General features: G+C 37.1%; 1 protein-coding gene and 1 long non-coding RNA gene across 7 annotated transcripts in view; one reads left to right on the forward strand and one right to left on the reverse strand.

Annotated features, from left to right (window-relative positions):
* Positions 1-20,322, forward strand: part of NFIA (nuclear factor I A) — a 485,231-nt gene that overhangs the window by 130,575 nt on the left and 334,334 nt on the right. The gene's annotated exons all lie outside the window — the stretch shown is intronic.
* LOC148126148 (uncharacterized) overlaps positions 1-20,322 on the reverse strand; it is an 80,591-nt gene that overhangs the window by 51,495 nt on the left and 8,774 nt on the right. The window contains exons 2-4 of one of the 2 annotated variants that reach the window (XR_015742885.1): positions 16,401-16,450; positions 12,249-12,379; positions 4,256-5,167 (exon numbers count right to left, since the gene is read on the reverse strand). This is a non-coding gene — a long non-coding RNA (uncharacterized LOC148126148). Of the gene's footprint in view, positions 1-2,856; positions 5,168-12,248; positions 12,380-16,400; positions 16,451-20,322 lie in introns of those variants that run through there. The other variant, XR_015742884.1, reaches the window with a different exon arrangement.

Consider the following 20,322-nt stretch of genomic DNA (forward strand, 5'->3'; position numbering starts at 1 on the left):
TGACATTGAGCTAACATCTCTGTCTCAACCTGTGGTGATATTCTTTTTTTTTTTTTTACTACCGGTTCTGTGGGCTTAACTTGGTATGTGTGATGTGGTTCAGTGGGTGTAGCAGGGGAAGGTTACTGCAAAATCCCCATTCCCTCCCCACCCCACTAACCTGCTTTCCAGCTCTGTTCTCCTGTGCAAGGCAACAAAAGAAGACCCAGCTGATCAGCTGAGACTCTGGAGGCAGAGAATAGATGGTGGCAGGGCCAGTCAGAGGTGGTATTTTCCGGTTCTCCGAACTACTCAAAATTTCTGCTACCAGTTCTTCAGAACTGGTCAGAACCTATTGAATACCACCTCTGGTCTCAACCCCAGGAAAATGGTCATGGTGAACCATTTCTGAAAATTGTATCAAGAAAACTATACAAACTTGTCCACCAGCCGCCAGAAGACCAGACAAAGGCACTATCTACTATATAGACATTTTATTTTTTACTTCAAGGACCATTTTGGAACTCAGAAGTGTGGCATCAAGTCAGAGCTCTTCCTTGAGCAAATACATATCAACTTTTGGATCCTAATTGTCTGCACAGATTTTTTTACACAGATTTTTTTCCTATGCATATTATATCATCTTACATGTTTTGAGATTTATCAGTCATTCTTGTAAACTTCTGATTTATTCCATTGGAACTTATTTAAGAGAAGATTCCAGTCTAGTGCAATCTTCATATATGACTGAAACTGATCATGGATCAGTTTCATCCATATAGTTTATCACAATAATACCGTCTTTATGATTTTTGGAAATGAAAAAAAAAAAACTGGTAGCATATCCATCAGTAACTACTTCTTGCTGGAAATGATCGGTATGTTATCAACTGTTCCCACTCTTGTTCTCAAAAACGAGACGCAAAAATGGCACGTAGACCTATTACAAATAGCAATTATTTTTTTAATATTTCTAAAGGTCCAGTTTGGCAGATTTCAAAACTTCTCAACACAAATGTGTATTACTAAAGTGCAAATACTAAGCAGTTAAATTAAATGCACACTTGTGTCTACTTAATGCAGAATAGCAGTTGTTATGTGCAAATAGCACAACAATGCAAAATATATGTGTACAGAGATAATATCCTCAGGACTGTTTTCTGAAAATGTGCAGATACTCATATACTTTCCAGGACAAGAAATAAAATGTATAATATGATATAGAGCAGTGTTTCTTGATCTTAGCCCCTCTAAGATGTATCACTGGGGAATTCTGGGAGTTGAAGTCCACACAAGTTAACATTGCCAACTTGAGAATCACATATTCTAGTGGTATAGAAGAGAGAATTTTAAAACTATTTGATGTTTTAGGATTATTACTAGTATTCTCTCTCAGATTAGAATTCTTATGAATGTTACTCAGAACCCTACTGAACTATTGATCTGAGTTTTTGCTTACTACTACAAAAATATATATTCATATACATAAGATTGCAGCTATATTATACAATAAATAACTATCCAAAGAGCCTTCTGGTGTACTCACCCTTTCAGCCATAGGAAGTTCAATAATGAGGAAAGAACATCTTTGACACTGGCCAAGATACCAGCTTCAAGAATGGAGGAAACACGTACTTTGGCTTGGAGCCTTCCATCTCAAATTATCCTCTTGGTGGGGATGTTTTGCAGGGAAATTCTAATTGCATTTGGCTGAGCATGATTTAGCTGCTGTGTGCTATCTCAAACCCTGCCTTGCCAATCATTCATAGAATGATACCAGCTTTTTTTTTTTTTTTTTTAAAGGCCTTCCTTATCAGGAGAGGAGTGTGAATTAGTAGTCATTGCAATATTTTTATTTCATATGTGCTAAATCTAAGGCAATAATTTACAACAGAGTATAAAGAACATAAAGTATAAGAAGATGGGCATTAGATGGGGCAATAGTCTGAAATGGAAAAGGTAGAATATATTCCTATCCCTCTATTGCACTGTTGGGGTATATCAGTGCTTGAAGAGATGTCTATCTCATCCTTGCTTTCAAGAAGGTAGGAAAGATTACACAGAGTTTATTCAATTTGATCCTTTCTCTGAGCTAGGCTGGATAAAGAGGTAGTGATGTGGCCAAGGTTATCTAACATGCTATTGTGGCTAAAATGTAACTTAAACTTTGCTTCAGCTGATCTAGGTCCAATGCTAACCAACTCTCCTGACCAGGTGTTCATGGGGACATAATATATTGAATAACACTATGGTGGGGAATAGGAGACTTCCTCTGAACAGTATCAGCACCGGGTCCTCTCAGTGTCCTTATACCACAACTTATACCACAACTTATACCACAACTTCTTCTCTTCCTCCACCTGCTCCTCTCCTGAGAGACTGTTTACTCCTACTGATGGCCTGGGCAGTGGCAAGTTTTCAGAAGTGGTTTGGCGCTGCTTCTTTCCTAGGACTGAGAGACAGTGATTGGCACTAGTTCTCCCAACTAGCTTTGTATTTAAGGAAGGACTAGAACTCATAGCCTCTCTCCTGATGCCTTATCCACCACATCAGACTTGCTCTGCTCTTACATCTACTTCAAAAAAAAATATGTCATCAAACCCTATTACAGTTTTTTTTTAATTAATTAATCTCTTGGCTAGTTCTTCAGGTCAATAGCAATTCTTTCTGGACAAGCAATTTTCCAAATTGGGACATAATATATTGAGTTCAAATCACCCTGCTCATTTCTTTTTACAAGCCTGTTTTAATGTTTTGCTGCTCTCTGCTAGGTTGAACCAATATAATTGACGTAAACAACAGCAAACCTAAGATTCAGAGATCTCAGGGTGCAATATTTTAACGTCATTAATGGAAATTGGGAATGGCTTCTAGATATGGATCCATAGTTTCAGTTTAATGAAATAAATAATGCATTAAACAATATCACACCACACCACAGAAGTATCATTTAAATAATAGAATGTGGTAATGTGGCAATAAAAATAAATGCATAATCTCAAACTGATAAACACATGGGCTAGTTTACAATTATAAGAGTTGATCTGTGAATGAGACGGATGGTTTCTAAGTTTAATATATAAATAAATATATATATAAAGACAGAAACTAAAAACATATCAGATAAAAGAGTTGAACTTCAGATGACAGGGACCAAAATCCCAATTCCCCACCTTGCCAAAAAAAAACCCACCTGCATATGTTGAGATATTTTAAATGCTTAGAGAATCAGAAGAATAGTAGCCTGATAAACATTTTACTTTTCTCATGAACTTGGGAGCCACCACTAAAGGCGGCCATCACTTTTGTCATTCAGGCCCATCACAGAATGCGAAAACAATGAAATCCAGGTGTATGTTTAAAAGTATAGTGGAAGCAACTTCAAATCTACACTTTAATGATAACCCAGAGAAAGTAGGCTAATGGCAACCTGTGATCATCCTTAAAATGCCTATCTGTTATTGTCATGGGACAGTTTGTTGGTGACCTGGATAATTGTGACAGTGTCAAGTTTCGCCCAGCTGAAACCCTGTATAAAACTGGGATGATTTTGAAAAAGCTAAGCTGGGTTAGATGGGAATCTACTTCTTACTTGGATGGGAGACTACCAGGAGAGACTCTAAATATAGACCCCACCGGGAAATAACACATCGGCCAGAAGAAGCTAATGAAAACAAAAATCATTTCTCCACTGTTTCCAAGAAAATAACCTAAACGTGTCCCTGTGATCCCTAGAAGTGGTGTCCCTTTTGAAGGCTGGTCTGTTTTCAACCACGGGCATTCCCAGGAACGAATCGTTCCCTTTCACGTGTTTTCTTTGACTGAGTTTAATCAGTGCTTGAAAATGTTTAATTTGAACTAGCTGGAATACATTTCACAGCAAAGACGGCGATTGTGCCTGGAAAACATTATTCTGAACCAACCTATGGAGACCTCACACCCGGGGGCTTCTTTTAAATAAATTATTAAAAAAAAACAAACCCGCGCGTGGTCAGTGCCTTGTCGGGAGACTGTTTTTCTCTCGGCTCTCGCTTCGTGGAAAGACCCCCGCATCCTCTCCATTGCTCTCTCCTTCACCCACCACGCGTCCGTGGCTGCTGCAATTCTCCCACCGCCTTTGCACCCCTGTCCAGCCGCAACAATTGGGGTCGTGGGAAAAACAACCCCGAGGAAAGTCTAGCGCCCCCCCGCCCCTTCTTGGCAGAAGTGGACGAAACGTGGAAATGTATCTCCCCGGGATTTTCTCCCGCCAGTTCTCCGAGGTTGCTGGGCTTACCTTTCCCAACCCGGCTCGGTCCGCAGCCGACCAGCCTTCCCCTCAGCTCCCCCGCCTGCGTGTGCTCGTGTATGTGCGAAAAAGCGCCGGAGGGCTGCAACTACCCGGATTCCGACACAAGCGGCGTCCGCGTCAGTTTCAAGCCTCCTACGTGCCCGAGTCTCTGTCTGGAGCCCGTCTTCCCCCACTCGCCCCGAGGACCCCCATTTCAGTCTGCGCTCCAACGCGCTTTCCCACAGTAAGGACCAGCGCTCTTCTCTTGGCTTGGAAGCTCTGCGTGGATTTTCCTCCGGGCCCCAGAGGGCTAATATAACGGGGTTAGGAAGGAGGTGCAGCTTTGCCTCCCACCCCCACCACCCCCACTTCCACCCCCACCCACCCCCACTTCCACCGACTTAGATGTTCAGCTTTGGGGCAGCGGCTGGCGGGACGCCGCTCAGGATCGCTGCGTAAAAATTTGGGAGATCGTTTCTCTTATCTTGGCTGGGTTCGTCTCCGCGTTGCCACGTCCAGACGATTTTTAAAAATAAATAAATAAAGAAATACACTCACGCACACCCAAGCTCTGTCACACACGCGTACGCGCACGCACACAGACACACACACACACGCTGGACTGCGGCAAAAAAAAAAAAAAAAGGCAACCCACCACTCAGCCGCGTCGCTACAAGCACAGTTGAGCCGCAACCGGAGCGGCTGAAATAGCCACGGAGTGGATTTGTCGTTATTTTTCCTCTTGCCTTTTTTTTTCTGCCCGCCGCAGAACAAGCGCTGGAGACCGGCGAGGATTTGGTTCTTAACCCGAAGCTGCGTTTCTGTGTGTTGGCAATTGGTGTCCGTCCGTGTCTTGTCTTTGTGTGGCTTCTTGACTTTCCATCCGTGTTGTGTGTTGTTCCCTGTGCACCGATGTCCCTTAAAAAAAGAGAGAAAGAGAGAGAGAGTGCGAGTGAGGGGAGAGGGGTTGAGAAGGCAAAACGGCCCATATGGTGCCCCTATTAGCAAATGCTGTTTGTCTGCGGGAGGGGTGGAAAGAAACTGTGTGTTGGGGCGGGGTGGGGGGGGAGGCATACTTTGGGGAAATAAATGTGGCTTGGGAAGAGAGATTTAGGAGCAGAAGGAAAGATGAAATATATTTTTCACGCCCATAGCCAGTTGGAAAGAGATGATCTTTGGGATGCTTTCTTAATTCTTGCTTTGGCTACTGTTAGCATAATTATTACTACTTGTTGGGAGTGGCTAGTGATCGATTAAAACTGCCCCGGTTGCAATGGGAAGAGGTCTCGCTCAGATATTTTATCATCATCACCATACAATTGCTATGACCTCTGCGCGAGCCTCCCAGACCGAATCACATATCGCCATTGGGGCTGGACCTGGAGAAGGGCAAGGCTGGCTGATGTGTACAGCTGACCCAACCAGCCTCTCTCCTACCTCTCTGGTTTAAAGAGAAACCACTTTTATCAAAACGCTCAAAAAAAAAAAAAGGAACGCTTGTTTTCAGAAGTGTAGCAGTTGCCTCCAGAGCCCGTCCCTTCCAAGAAAAGATATCAAAAATATCATCATCCCTTTTCTTTAGGAATAGTTATGTTTATTTATTGATATTTCAAATTTCTTAACCACCCATCTCCTTGGGATGCTTATAGTTCAAATGAGATGTGTGTTGAGGAAGGAAGTGATGGTTTAAAATAGCCTTCATTTGCAAAAGAGAAAAGGGGGGGGGGATCTCTGATAAAGCCATAGGTTGCAAAAAAAGCATAGACTGTGGCAGGAATTGGCAGGTATTATTCTGAATTCTACTTTTCTGACAGTTTCCTATGCATCCTTATAGGGAAGGAGCAGCTACACATTCCCTGCACTTGTAGGTTAGGAAAGTTGTAGAGTACAAGTCTGAGTGATTTATAATTAATGATGGCAGAGGCAAAGGGAAAAAGGTTATTCAGAGGAGGCACTTCCTTCCACCCTGACCCCCTGTTCTGCAAGAGTTGGAAAACGAAAAGTTGTTCTTCCTTCATTGTTGTTTGAATGCAGAACTTGTCCTTGAAGTAAAGAGCCGTGTATGAAACTTGAAAAATGCTCTTTCAAATTCATTTTTAAAAATTGAGCCATTCAAAGCCAAAATTTTGTTTTAAACTGCTTGGTTATTTAAACTTCCAGTCTCAGGACTAAAGCACTTTTGGGGTATAAGCCAATGTCAGTCCGCCAAATACAGTTAATATGCACAGAGTTAATTTGTGATTATTTAATTATCTATCTAGCCCAGTCCTAAACCAGCTGCATCAGCAGTTAAACACTTAAATTGGGATGAAATAATAGCAACATGACACTGTGGGCGTCTGTCAGTGATTTACAGATGCAGCATAGTTAAAATTGGGGTGCCTGATGTTTTGGAAAATTGTGTTATCCTTGCTCTTTTTAAAAAATTAAATAAGTTGACATCTTCAATTTGAACAGGACAGTTGTTAGATAAGGGCAGAGTTGTTTTCAGGGGGTTTGCTTCAGCTAAAAATATTTGCCAGCATTAAATATTCTATCACAAAAGATGTTCCATGCCAAACTTTACACTGTGTTTGTCAGTTTGACCACACAACCTGGGCAGCTATAACAATTGTTTAAAGACTGAAATTTAGAATCATGTTTAGCTTGAATTTAGGCCTGGTCTCCTACCATGTACATTCTGTGAAATACTGTGAAAGTGTCCTTGGAGTAGATATGCTCAGATACGTAGACTGATATTAAGAGTTTGGGAGTTCACAGTTTGTACTGATTGACTTAAATAGATGCAAAGTCCAATGGCATTGATAGGCTTTGCTTTTGAATAACTGATCTTAGGAACATAGTCCAAAATACCTATAATTTAATTGTAAAGTTTCTTATCCACTTTTCAGTAGACTGTTGAATGAATATTTCTATAAAATATTAACTTTGCAATATTTTGTAAAGTACTAATAAATAATGTGTTTAAAATAAACATAAATTCAGAATAAACTAAGTCAAACAATTAATACCACCTGTGGGAAAGTTGTACAGGCTCTAACTAGACATATTCCTAGGCTAGTATGGAGTTAAAGCATTAAAAATATTTACAATTCTTTTGACACTGTTAGTTTAAAGTCTAAAGTTTTTTTCAGTTTTACAGATTCCATTATTTGAAAAAGTTTTTCTCCCTCTTTTCCATATGTTAAAATCTCCACTGTATATGGATTATATATAAATTCTAGTGTTCCATCACTAAAAATATGAACCCAAAGCTATTTCTTTGGTATTTTACACATAAATCCATATTTTAGGTAGTATATTGCCATTATTATAAAATAATTCCTTCAGCATGTAGTGTTGAAATTTATTTAGTGACAAGCATTAGATACACATGAAGTAGAAATAAAATGACTTACTAATTCCCTTAATCCTTTAATAAAGTGAAGTGAAAGTGAAAAGATTGGCCCATGCCATTAAGACCATTGTTTTACTTTACTTTATTTTAATTTATTTGTACTGAACTCAGTGTAGTTGGGAAAAAAAAATGTATGAATTAAAAGTAATCACCAATTGGAAAAAAATTAGCCATTCTTCAGATGTGTCGTACTACACTCCTACATGTGAGGATGTCCCAGTGGAAGAGGCCTTGCTTCAGAATCAACACAAATAAAGAAAGAAAGAGAAAAGTCTACAAACCAGGGGTGCCCATCTATGGATTGGCACCTGGCCACAGCATGCTAGAAACCGGGCCACTAAACAAGCCAAGCCCCCACTGCGGGATGCAGGCAGCACACAAAATCACACCCCCTCTAGTCCACAGAAAAACCTAGTTGCTGGTGGCCAAAATGTTGGGGGCTGCTGCTATAAGCAACGGATGCAGAAAATACAGTTTTACTGCCTGGAAACATTTATTAAAGGGATGGAATAGCTAGGTATTCATAGTTTTAAGAGACCTAAATTGCTCTTACACTTCAGATGACTTCGCTCAGTTCAGTTGATTAATCAGAAGCCATGTTTTACAAACCCTTTATTTATTGAATTTTAACTTCAACAGAGTTGAGCAAGTGAAATCTTAAGTCTGGCTAATAATAATGATTTATTAAGTTTATTTGTCACTTGACTCCCAACGAATCTGGGTGGTTAGCAAATTATTAAGAACTTTCAAAACAAAACAAAAAACCCCAGCACAAAACAAAAAATAAAGGTGACAAACCCAAATGGGAATTAAGAAAAATAAATGACAGGGCTGGGTGAAGTTTCTAACATTATAGGGAACCAGCCAAATCAGCCAATTAACTTTTGAAATAGAAAATAAGTAAGAAATATTAATGTCCTATTGCAAATGTTGAAAAACCTCTATTTTTTCTACAGGCATGCATTTTTATCACTTATTGCCTTGTTTATTCAGATTTATATGGAATACATGTTGGAGTAGGTTTTATGTTCCTCGACCTATTATTTATAGTTTTGTCTATCAACTAGACTGCAATCATTTCTAAATGAAAGTGCAATTAAACTTAATAATATGGCTTACTTTTGAACATATAGGTATACGATTGATTGTGCTCTTAAGAGTTATAGGCTATTTTTAATGGAATATTGGAATAAACATAATATTTAACATTGATATCACTACATTTAGATAGTTTTATCATTAGTGATATAATGTAGATAAATTCTATGTTTGTACAATAATCAAATCCACTGCTAAAGCTGAGAGATTTATAACCATGCTATCAGCATTGATCTCCTTTTAAAAGGTACAGCCCTGATTAAATGCCCACATTTTTAAGTGTGCAGTGAAAGGCTTCATTGATTATTTGTACCAATAATTGATAAATGTTTTTAGTATAGCAATAATTAGCTTTTAGTGCTAATTATTTATAACTTGACACAATATAAAATTATTGATTTGGAAGGGCAAGACCTATTGGTAGTACTAAAATATGAAGACCCAAATTTCTAAGTGCAAATGAATAATAAATTGTATATTATTATTGGCATAAAAGACAATCACTTGAGGTTGATTTCTACAGTCAAGTATAGTATTAGCTGGTGAGCTGAATCAAGAACATCAGTTATGCTCACAATAGGCCCACTAAAATCTGTGAGATTTAACTTAGCAACAAAGCATTTATGTCTCCCTTACATTCACCTCAAAGCAAACTTAAATCCAATCCATTAAAAAAAACCTAAAGAAAAATTGTTTATATATTATGCATTGATAGCAGAATTTACTGGAGAGTGATTACATGTATATTACAGTTTTGTATCTTTAACTGCAGATTTCAGACTCCTTTCATGTCATTTCAAATCTAAAAACTTTAAAGTCTGACAAGATTAAAATCAATCACTACTGTTGCTTAATTAGAAGCATTTTTACAGTAATAACAATATAAATGTTTTTTTTTCTGGATCAATATTTGAAATTTAGTTTCACACTTCATTCTGAAAGAGAAGTGAGCCTTACTAAATTGCCTTCATATAATTCTCTAAAATGTTATATACAGTAAATAACAAACGTCCTTTTTTATACATAAATCTTGTGGGGCCACATTACTAGCTTTGTGGCCATGGGTTGCGGGTTGGACATGCCTGCTCCAAGTATTAATTTTATATATATGAATCAGAAAAAGATGATGTGCACAGAGTGAAGACAACAGTTAAGCTTTCTCCATCCAATTGTTTTTCTTCCCTGCAGTTCTTTAGACTATTGTTTATATCACTTTCAGTTCTGTACTGGTGTGATTTTTGCAACCATAAAGACTTACAGGATTACCTACAGCAAAGGAGTTTCAGAGGAATGATTAAGTATTATTATTTCCTCCTGAAATCCTTTTCTCCAGTGCAAATCATCCCTGACTAAGAATGCTTTGTCAGAATGAAAAGAAAATTAGGTTCACAGATGACTGGAATGTAACATGTAGCTTGCCCTTGAACATCTGAGGCAATAGTTCATCAATTGTAACCTTAATTAATTAATTATGAGTGTCTTAGTATATATACAATTGCTTCTAAAAAATGTACAATTGTCTTTTGTTATGGGTTAAGTGTGATGAGGTTGCCATGAAAAAAAATCTAGATGGACAATTGTAAAAAATACTTTAGTAAAAGTTATGAATGAAAACATTACCATGCTATTATTAGATTTATTGGTGTTAGAATTGTTCCTTATCCAATTTGGCTAGGAATAAATGATATTGATAAAACTGCCTAATTTGGCAAAGTTTAGTGTGAAATGTTTAGACCCATCAGCCATTCCTTGACCTGGACAGGAAGGACTATTGTTGGAAGATGCTCAAGCTAAAATTTTGAATTGTTTCCAGTAGGGTGGAAGTTGAGAACTATGTGAATGTATTATAATATTTGTATTGTTGTCATAAGAAGGTGATGTCTTGAGTCTATAATAAAGAGGATACTCTATCTTGCTTAATCACTTAACAATTTGTTACTTTCAATAAGCATAATGATTAGAAGGAGATGGTCGAGAAAAAATTTGGCTTTTTCTTCCTAGGACATTGTAAGATATTTAGGGATTTTCTTTGTTTTACTGAATTACATTAAAACTATTCTAGGATTTATCTATCTTTTTTATGTTTCCCAGCTCAAGATAGCAAGAAATATCTCATTAGTTTTTAGAACTTATGGCCAAAAATGGCTTTGGGACATACAAAAAGGAGACTTGGAAATTGCATGTAGTTCGGCAAATTGCCATTTCTGCAAATCATGAAACGAGAAAGTCCCATCTAGTTTTGTGTTGGCAACAATAAATTTATCTCCTGGCTTGCAAATCTCACAAATGTATTAACTGAAATAAATATATGATTAATTTGCATAGTAAATCTTGAGCCAGGAATAGTTAAGACTGGATCAGAATTCCTGGGATCAAACATCTACCCAACATGATTGTTGGTTTCCAGGCTTGGATAAATCATTACTGTTTAGCTATTCATTATTACAGTGAATTAAAAAAAACATCTTCATCAACAGCAACAACAGCCACACCCCAGTAACTTTTGAGCTCTTGAGCTGTAGTAAACACAATAATGTGCAAAGCTTGCTTATCGATCTATTATTCAACTCAAAGACACAGTGATTATAAAATATCCATTTTGTTATTTTTAACACAGAAATATATTTTAAATATATTTGAACAGGCAGTCAGAAAAAAGGGTAGACTATACATCAAGATTCCCAAATCCATCACAACTGAAAGAAGTCGGAGAAAGAAATGCAGCAATTACACTCTTTAGTAAACCATGGACAATTACTATAAATAGTGCTTGCTTTGTTTGCATCATCTTTCTACTTTATTGATAGAGCTGATTCGGAGACAGCAGTTGCTTGCTTAAAACGTGTTACAAGCACGTTTTGAGTTTGGCTGGATAAGCTTTCCAAATGAATATATCACATCTAAGATGGGCTGCAGTGGTACCTTTTATTCAGCTGCTCGATTTGGCATTGGATAGCCTCACTTTTCCCAATAGGGATTTTGTCAAAGCAGCCCGAGCTTTTATGACTACAATAGTTATTGGCATTATTATTGCCGCTATTACTCCTGTTACTCCTGTTGTCTCTCCACCCCACCAGCCCCCAGCATGGAGGCAAGTTAGTGCTTCTCTATTGTCTGGAAACTGTACCAATCACAGCAGCATGACTGCTTATTAGCTAGAGAGGTTGCATCCATATTAGGCCAGCTCTCCACTCTATCCATTGGCTTCTTGTCCCTGAAGAGTGGCAGATTGAATTTACAATGACATCATTGTTAATAAGGCTGTGAACGGTTTGGGTCCTGGCCATGACTGAGATTCACTTTTAAGCCTTTCTGTGTGGAATATACATACCTCCCTATGTTCCAGATACACAGGGTCAGATCTGAAGCCATTTATTATGCTTTTGTGATGATAGTTTTGACAAAGGAAAGCTCTCTTGTTTCTGATGCCTGCCTTCAGGACCTCTCCATCTCTCAAAAGGAAGTTTAACCAGATAAATGCCATTATTATTTTTAGTAACTTACTTTGACTCCTGCCAACTCTGCTAACACAGTGAAGAAAACTGCATTGATGTTACATCATAGTTTATTTGGACTAGGACCTAGAATGTAAGTCCCCCAAAATTAAAATTGACAACGCAATGTAGAGTTGATACCTGGGTAGAAAAGGAGATGAAAATGAGCAGGGACAACAACTTTACTGCCATGCTTTCAATTTTTCAAGAAATTTATACATTCACAGTTTGTTTAAAAACTTTAATTTCATGAAATCAGAAAATGAAATGTAAAAGCATTTAATAAAGAAAAATTGAATGTTTGGCATTGTAAGAAAATAATTCATTCACTCGAAATGATCAAACATTCAGTTCTGAAATGCCCTCCTTAGTGAAGCCTATCAAAGGACTTCTTTTCAAATTTTCCATGTGTCTACAAATTTTTATTCACAGGTTTTTAAATATATTAAGGTATTGTTTTTAAGTTTTATTTGCATGGATAATTTAAATTAAATTCACTTCTGTTCTCTGATGTTCTTGTTTATATCCTATGTATTTGTAAATATTGGTTTTAACTTATAATTACTATATGCATTCATGTTGTAAAAATACTTTTAAAGTTCTGGGGGGAAACTTTATCTTGGCATTGTAAATATATAAGTAAACTGGCATTTCTTTCTTCCTCCAGCTGCTCTTTAGCATTAGCCTAGAAGTTTCTTAGCTTGGCAGGTGTAATTTACTTAGAATTTATAATTTTTTTAAAAGAAGAAAAGGAAACTCCCCCCAAAGAATAAATTTTCCAAATGGAAGAGAGAACTATGTCACTGGAAATTAATGATGTTACTGGAATTATTCTGTATGTATTATGACACCAAGTTAACCACAATAAAGCTGAGGTAAAAATCTTTGGGCATGTGTTTTATTGAAGATGGTATCCTATATAAAAACTAAAAATCACATGGCTGCCCTTTTACTATTTGAATCTGTAGCAATATCTGTAAAAAAAAAATACACAGAACGAGGGAATTAGTGCTATTTTTATATATAGGAATAATTAAATTTTATATATATTGTGACACAACTGTGTTTATATTTTGTCAGGTATACAAGTAGTCCTCGAACCAAAATTGAGTCCAAAATTTCTGTTGTGAAGTGAGGTATTTGTTAAGTGAATTTTGCCCAATTTTACAACATTTCTTGCTATGGTTGTTAAATGAATCTGCCTTCTCCATTGATTTTCTTTATCAAAAAGTTGTAAAAGGTTATCACATGTTCCCCAGACATTGCAACCAGTTGCCAAGCATCTGAATTTTGATCACATGATCATGGGGCTATTACAAAGATCGTAAGATTGAAAAATGATGTCACTTCTTTCAGTGCTGTTGTAACTTTGGCCACTACATGAACTGTTGTAAGTCAAGGACTACCTGTATTTCACTGAGAAGTATTTCTGCAATTCAGGCCAATAGTTCCTAGCATGACTCATTTTAATGTTCTGAAATCTCAATGTATTTTCTACCCCTATATGTTAAAAAAGCTTTTAAACTGGAGATACAAGGCATTAAAGCTGAACTTAACGGGCTTTACTATTCAATGATGGGCTTCCAAATACAAAATACATGTCCTTCTTTTCATCAAACTAGACATACCCAATTCCAGCTATCATTCTTTATATGTTTTAGCCTCCAGTCCCCCAATCATCTTTGTTGCTCTTCTCTGCACTCTTTCTAGAGTCTCAACATCTTTTTTACACTGTGGTGACCAAAAATGGATGTAGTATTCCAAGTATGGCCTTACCGAGGCATAATAAGATGGTATTAACACTTCATGTGTTTTTGTCAGTGATAACAACCAAAGCATGTTATGAACAGTTATTACTTTCCCCCACTGTGCTTGTTGTTCTATGATATTCTTTTAGTTGGCACGTCAAAATGTAATAATTTAACCTGCTTCTTTTGGGGGCCTCTATTCCTACGCATTCTGCAAAGTGAGGTCCTGGACCTCTCTTTGTAACCCAAGTTGTCCCAAGGCCCAACTCATTACTGCCATGAGAATGGACATAGAATAGCATTCTTTGTTTCTTTGACACATTACTATGTTATTTGGCTTAAGAGTTAACAGATTCGCAAGACAGCTTCTGTAAAAATAAGGGACTGGCTTGTCATGCTAAGGCCAGACCTTTTGCAATCAGTGGATCAAGTTCAGCTATGTCCACTTCAATTGACCACTTAATTTGGTACGATATCTCCTTTTGTGACCTTTTGACCAGGACAATTGGGAAGCCAGATTTACTTAACAACCATGTTACTAATTTAACAATTGCACTGATTCACTTAACAACTGTGGCAAGAAAGGTTGTAAAATGGAGCAAAATTTACTTTACAAAAGTCTCACTTAGCAACATAAATGTTGGGCTCTATTGTGGTCATAAGTCGGGGACTATCTGCATTGGGCTTCCCTTAAGAATAATAAGGTTGGTTTCCAACATCTCAAAGGTGCTTTAGAAAAGGCAATTGGATTTTCTTAGTTTTTTTCTCTTAAAAATATTTGTCTATCATCCAAGATTCTTGGATGAGAAACAAAATGTTTTCAAGAAAAAAAAAAAGAAAATCCAGATGCTTTTTTAAAGCACCTTTGAGATAACCATGATCTGCATGATTGAGAATCTCCACAGATGTTGGTGTCCAATCTTCTAGCCCTCATTCCTAAAGATTCTGAAAGCATGAGTAATATTAAAATTGCTGAACTTGCTTTTAAAAACACTTTTATCTCTCACTATTACAACATTAATCTAACATGTTTCATATACTAAACATTATTTCCAAATCATTTTGTTGGGCTAATTACAATTGTGTTCACTGAAATTATTACATTAGTCTATACTATGTTGGCTATCAGGTTAATTTTCATCTACAAGTAATTAGTTTTAAACAAATGGTAAAAATAAGGATCTGTTTTGAAACTATTCAGTATATTCTCAGGACAAATTTATTTTCCTGACCTATAAATCTGTATGTAATGCAAGTTAATATCTATCAAGAAAAGGTCTATAGGAATGTTCTGAAACTCTAGTGCCTTCACTCTAGTGAAACTCTATAAGTGCCTTCCTTTTATACAGGTACAATAAGGGTACAATAATTTATTTTGTGAAAATGGTTAGCAAACGGTTAGCTAGTTAGCAAGTATTAAGAAATCATAAAATTATTTAACTGGCATACAGTAATTAAATTTTGCTTATAAAAGGTCATGTGTCGTTGGGTTTCCAGAATTCTTGAAAATTCTAAATTTTCTTGACATCTCAGTAGTAGCTAGGACAAATTATTCCTTACGACCTGCTTTTCCCAGGCAAAATATCACAAGACTTGAGTTGTGGATATCTTGGTGTGTGCTGCATAATTCTTCAGAAACAGCCTTATGTAATACGTCGCATAGAGTTATTAATTTACAGTCTAAATCATTCTGTCCCTCTCTGCCCAAATTTCCTTCAAAAGAAGGAAATTCTGACTAGTCATGTATCAGGAAATAAACAGTACTGTAGATTGTAATTAATTATTAACATTTTATTAACATAGCTGTTGATTATCAGACTGAACATTCCATTTAACTTTTTATATGAGGCCTTCTTTCACAATCTGTTCTTCTTATTCTTACTGGAAAAAGTCCTCAGACAGGAAGTAGGTACCTCAGTCTAGACTGATGTTTCTCAATCTCAGCAACTTTAAGATATGTAGACTTCAGCTCCCAGAAATCCCCAGCCAGCTCCCAATTCCCAATTCCACAAATATCTTAAAGTTATTAAGGTTGAGAAACATTGGTCTAGAATAGGGCTGTCAAACTCACAGTCCTTGGGTTGGATGCATCACAAGCTGACTATGCCCTCACCTGGTTTAACGAAGGGGGAAAAGTTCTGATGCGTCATATGACGCTGCTGTGACGACATAAGTTTGACATCCATGGTTTATAAGAAGCTCCTATGAGAAAACTAGTCTTTAAAAACCCATGAAGCAATGCTTTTGCTACCATATGGGCAACTTCAGCACGGAATATCTAATAGCACTGAGAATTCTAGTCATCTCCTGGTGATTTCCTAAACACTCATTTATGTCAATGTCAACATGATACATTTGACCAAATTTAAGCAGCAGATAAAACACAGCTTCCCAGAAGGTTAGCTTCCACTAACCTTCCTAATCTTCCTAGTCTTGTTTAATCAATGTTTTCATGTGACAGATCCTACAATGGCAAAAAAAAAAAGGAAAATAACAAAAGGAAAGTGACTTGTCCTAATTTTGTTTATTCCTCAATAGCTTTCTCAAGAGACAATGTGAGCCACTTTCAATATTTACTCCCTGTACCAATGTGGTGTTTTTTGGTTTTTTTTGCTTTGGTTGCCCCACAACTTCCACAAATTAAGAGCTGAAATTGAACGGCCTGGTACAAATTTTTTAGACACCCATATAATATTTGTTTTCAGTGGCCTGTTTACTGGATCAATGATGAGGTACTCAATTTAACCCAGAGGGTACTGGGACTGAACAACACTTTTAAGCCTACAGAGTTAGCCCTCCTTGGAAGAAAAGTGATTTTAAAAAAATCAAGGTGCTTCAAACCTCAAGAAGTATAGAGCATGCCTCCCTAATACTGATGAGCTGCAATCTCCAATTTTATCCATTGTCATAGCAGAGAATATCTGCAGCTCAGAGTTGAACTGTGGCTTTTTTTAATGCTCTCAGACCTTGTTTGCTTGGCCCACTTCATTGCCCAACTAGGTAACATCATGATGTTAGCAAGTTGGCTGATGAAACTTCTGAACGCAGACAACTAAGCTCGAAGTGTAACAAGAATTCCATTTATCCACACAGTCTGCCTGGCCAGGAGAAGAGCCACTGATGAAGGCTTTGTAGTAATTTCCTAATGCAAGAGCTTATGAGATACCAGGCAGAATTAAGGAAATGGACAGGTATTTTGTGTTCTCCACAATGATCAACTTTGACCTATTTACATGACTGTGTGTTGCTATACCCAATTATAAGAAGATATGATTGGATTAGGAGTTACTGGATTAGCCTCATTGTTAACAACTCACCTGGAGTTACCTACAGAATATCATGTACTTTCCCTCCTTGAGGGCCTTCAAGCCAAATGGGAAACCATTTGAGTTTCTAACTATGCATTCCCTGCATTGAGTTTCAAGGAAGACTAGAAGATTCATAACATCCCTTCAGTTCTACAATTCTGAACTAATTTAAAAGGCTTTAATGGCAGAATTGGTTAACAGATTTTGAAATTACAAACTATATGAATACTGCTCAGAACTTGGGATTGTACTTGCTGCTCAAAACTTAAAATGCTGTGATCTGAAGGCATAATGATTTAATAGGTTAATAATAACATTCTGAACTGAAGGTTAATTGAATTCAATGGCGATTGATAAAAGTGAGACCATATATTCGTATCAGTACTGTTCCAATCAGTACTGTTGCTGCAGATTATCTTTAAATGTAGATCCACTTTTACAATATTAGAGTGGTCTTAGCAATAAATTACCAGAGCAGAAATAACTCAACCAAGGTTATCGTTTTACTACTAGGACTAGCTGATGCACTAAGCTGTTAAAAAGTGTGTTTTGCTACAAAGAGACTCCTGTTTCTAACAATAAAGCTCAACCTAGAAAATTCTTCAGTGTCCAAACTTGAGTGGGCAGAGAAATACTCCACCCTAGCCAGAATTGGTTGAATACCACTCATTTAGGCCAATTTGGTGAAAATGAAAGATACATGATATCAGGATATTAATGCTTTATTCTAAATTTCTAAACTGTCACTATTAGTGGTTCTACGTAAACATTTCATAGCAGGGGGGAGATTAAATGACTTTTTTTGTGGAATACTATGGAATTGAGAGGAATTCTGTAGCGCTAGGTTCTACGGATGATCATTCAGGTATCATCAGTAGCACCAGAAAATTTGGGTTCACAACTTCACACACACTTAACTTAGATACTCATTCAAGCAGTTTGCTCAGGAGTGGGATTCGGGTCACAGACTTGTAACTCCACAAGTTTTCTAGATTCATTTTTAGGAAGGAATGCAGTATAATCTTATTAATGAGGTTAGGACTACTCCTTGGTTTAGCTGAGCACTCCCATGCTATTATGTGTAATAATCGATGAAGAAAAATGGTCAAACAGCCAGCTGATTGGTCAAACTCTATCAAGCATGTTGTCTTCATCCTTAAAATTGACGCATGTTTTATTTAATATCAAAAATTAATGGGTAATCTGGTTGAGACAAGCCTTCAGAAAGGATATCTCATAAACTTAGAACAAAAATAACACAAAGTAAAGCAAGAGGTGCACAGAATTCTTTCCCCCATATTTAGATTTCTGTTTTGCTTTATGAATTGCATTCATTACCACTGAATCTCTTCAATATAATTCACAACAATATTACTCCATCACAATGTTTACATGGGGTTGAGAATGTTTAGGCTACAACATGTTACTGGACACTAGCTTTATCCCAATTAGCATGGTCAGTGATGAATAAAGTTTTATATTTTTCTATAGTTTGCCTTACTGACAAAATTAAAATTGGCACAGTCACTTAGGTTTCAACACTTGGTTGGTCTTAGCTAATAATACCAATACTAATTTATTATACTTATATCACTCCCTGGCTTCCAGGGATTCTGTGCAATTTACAAATAGTTAAAAATATTTAAAAACAAGGAATAATACAAAACAACACATGATAAATGTAGTAGTTATAATTTTAACACAAAATGCAATGCAAAATTATTGCACAGAATCAATTATTTTAATGGCACTATTCTTTTGCAATTTCATCTGAGACTGAGTTGCATAATGAAGAGCATGTCTCAAGACATTTGTTGCAATGAACTATGTACTTGCCTTGTTTACTTCCAAGTATGTATGCAAAATATGTAAACATTTATTGCAATGTTTCTCAATCTTAGCAACATTGTGTGGACTGGGGAATTCTGGGAGTTGAAGTCCACACAGCTTAACATTGTTGGGGTTGAGAAACCCTGCGGTATTTACCATTAAAATTGTACTTGGTAATTCCACTTCACTCAAAAGAATTCATGCCAATGAACTGGGAGAACAAATAACTGATTCAGGTAGAATGAGATCTGTGCCTTCCCACTTGTATCCAAACACAATACTGTACAGACTTGCTTGGCAACAGTTTTTTTCTGCCACAGACCAAGGATGAAAAAAAGATTCATCTTCCTTAGCTGCATCAATATTAAAGCAATGTTTTCCCCCTTAACCCATCTGTATTCACTGACAGTCACAAGGTGGGTACAATTTTTTACACGTTAACGAAGCGTGTACATGATGTTCAGGTGACCTAGACTAGGGCAGGTCATTATAAAGCTTATGACAGGCATGCGGATTCCTTTCCATTTCCTGGTCAGTCTCTAGCCCTAATTATGCTGCTCTTTCTAAAGAGCTGGATACAGTATTGCTGTGCCAGATTTGGGGAACTTTGAAAAAGTAGAATGTCAGGAACATCTAGACCAGTTCAGTCTAGTGGTTAAGGCACCATGCTAGAAACTGGAAGAACATGAGTTCAAATCCTTCCTTAGCCACAGAAGCCAGCTGGGTAATCTATGGTCAGTCTTTCTCTCTCAGCTCCCCACTTCTCACAAGCCCAACCCACATACAAATAAATAAACATTGTCCCCAACACCACTACAATGCAATAAACAGAATAAGGCACCAGGCTACAAACCAGGAGACTGTGAGTTCTAGTTCCACCTTAGGAATGAGGTTCCACCTTAGTTCTAGTTCCACCTTAGCTCACTGAGTGACTTTAGCCATTCATTCTCTTTTAACCCAACCTACCTCACAGGATTATTGTGGAGAACACAGGGAAGGAAAGAATACAGGCCATCCTGGACTTACAACTATTCATTTAGTGACCATTTGAAGCTACAAGAGCACTGAAAAAGTTACTGATGGCCACTTATGACTGTTGTAACATCCCCATGGCAACATGATAAAAATTTGGGTGCTTGGCAACTGGCATGGGGTCATGTGATCACCACTAGTAACCTTCGCTGCTGGTTTCCAACAA

The sequence above is a fragment of the Pseudonaja textilis genome, chromosome 3, assembly GCF_049901715.1.
Source record: "Pseudonaja textilis isolate UNSWEBS1 chromosome 3, rPseTex1.2, whole genome shotgun sequence".
Taxonomy (NCBI): Eukaryota; Metazoa; Chordata; class Lepidosauria; order Squamata; family Elapidae; genus Pseudonaja; species Pseudonaja textilis.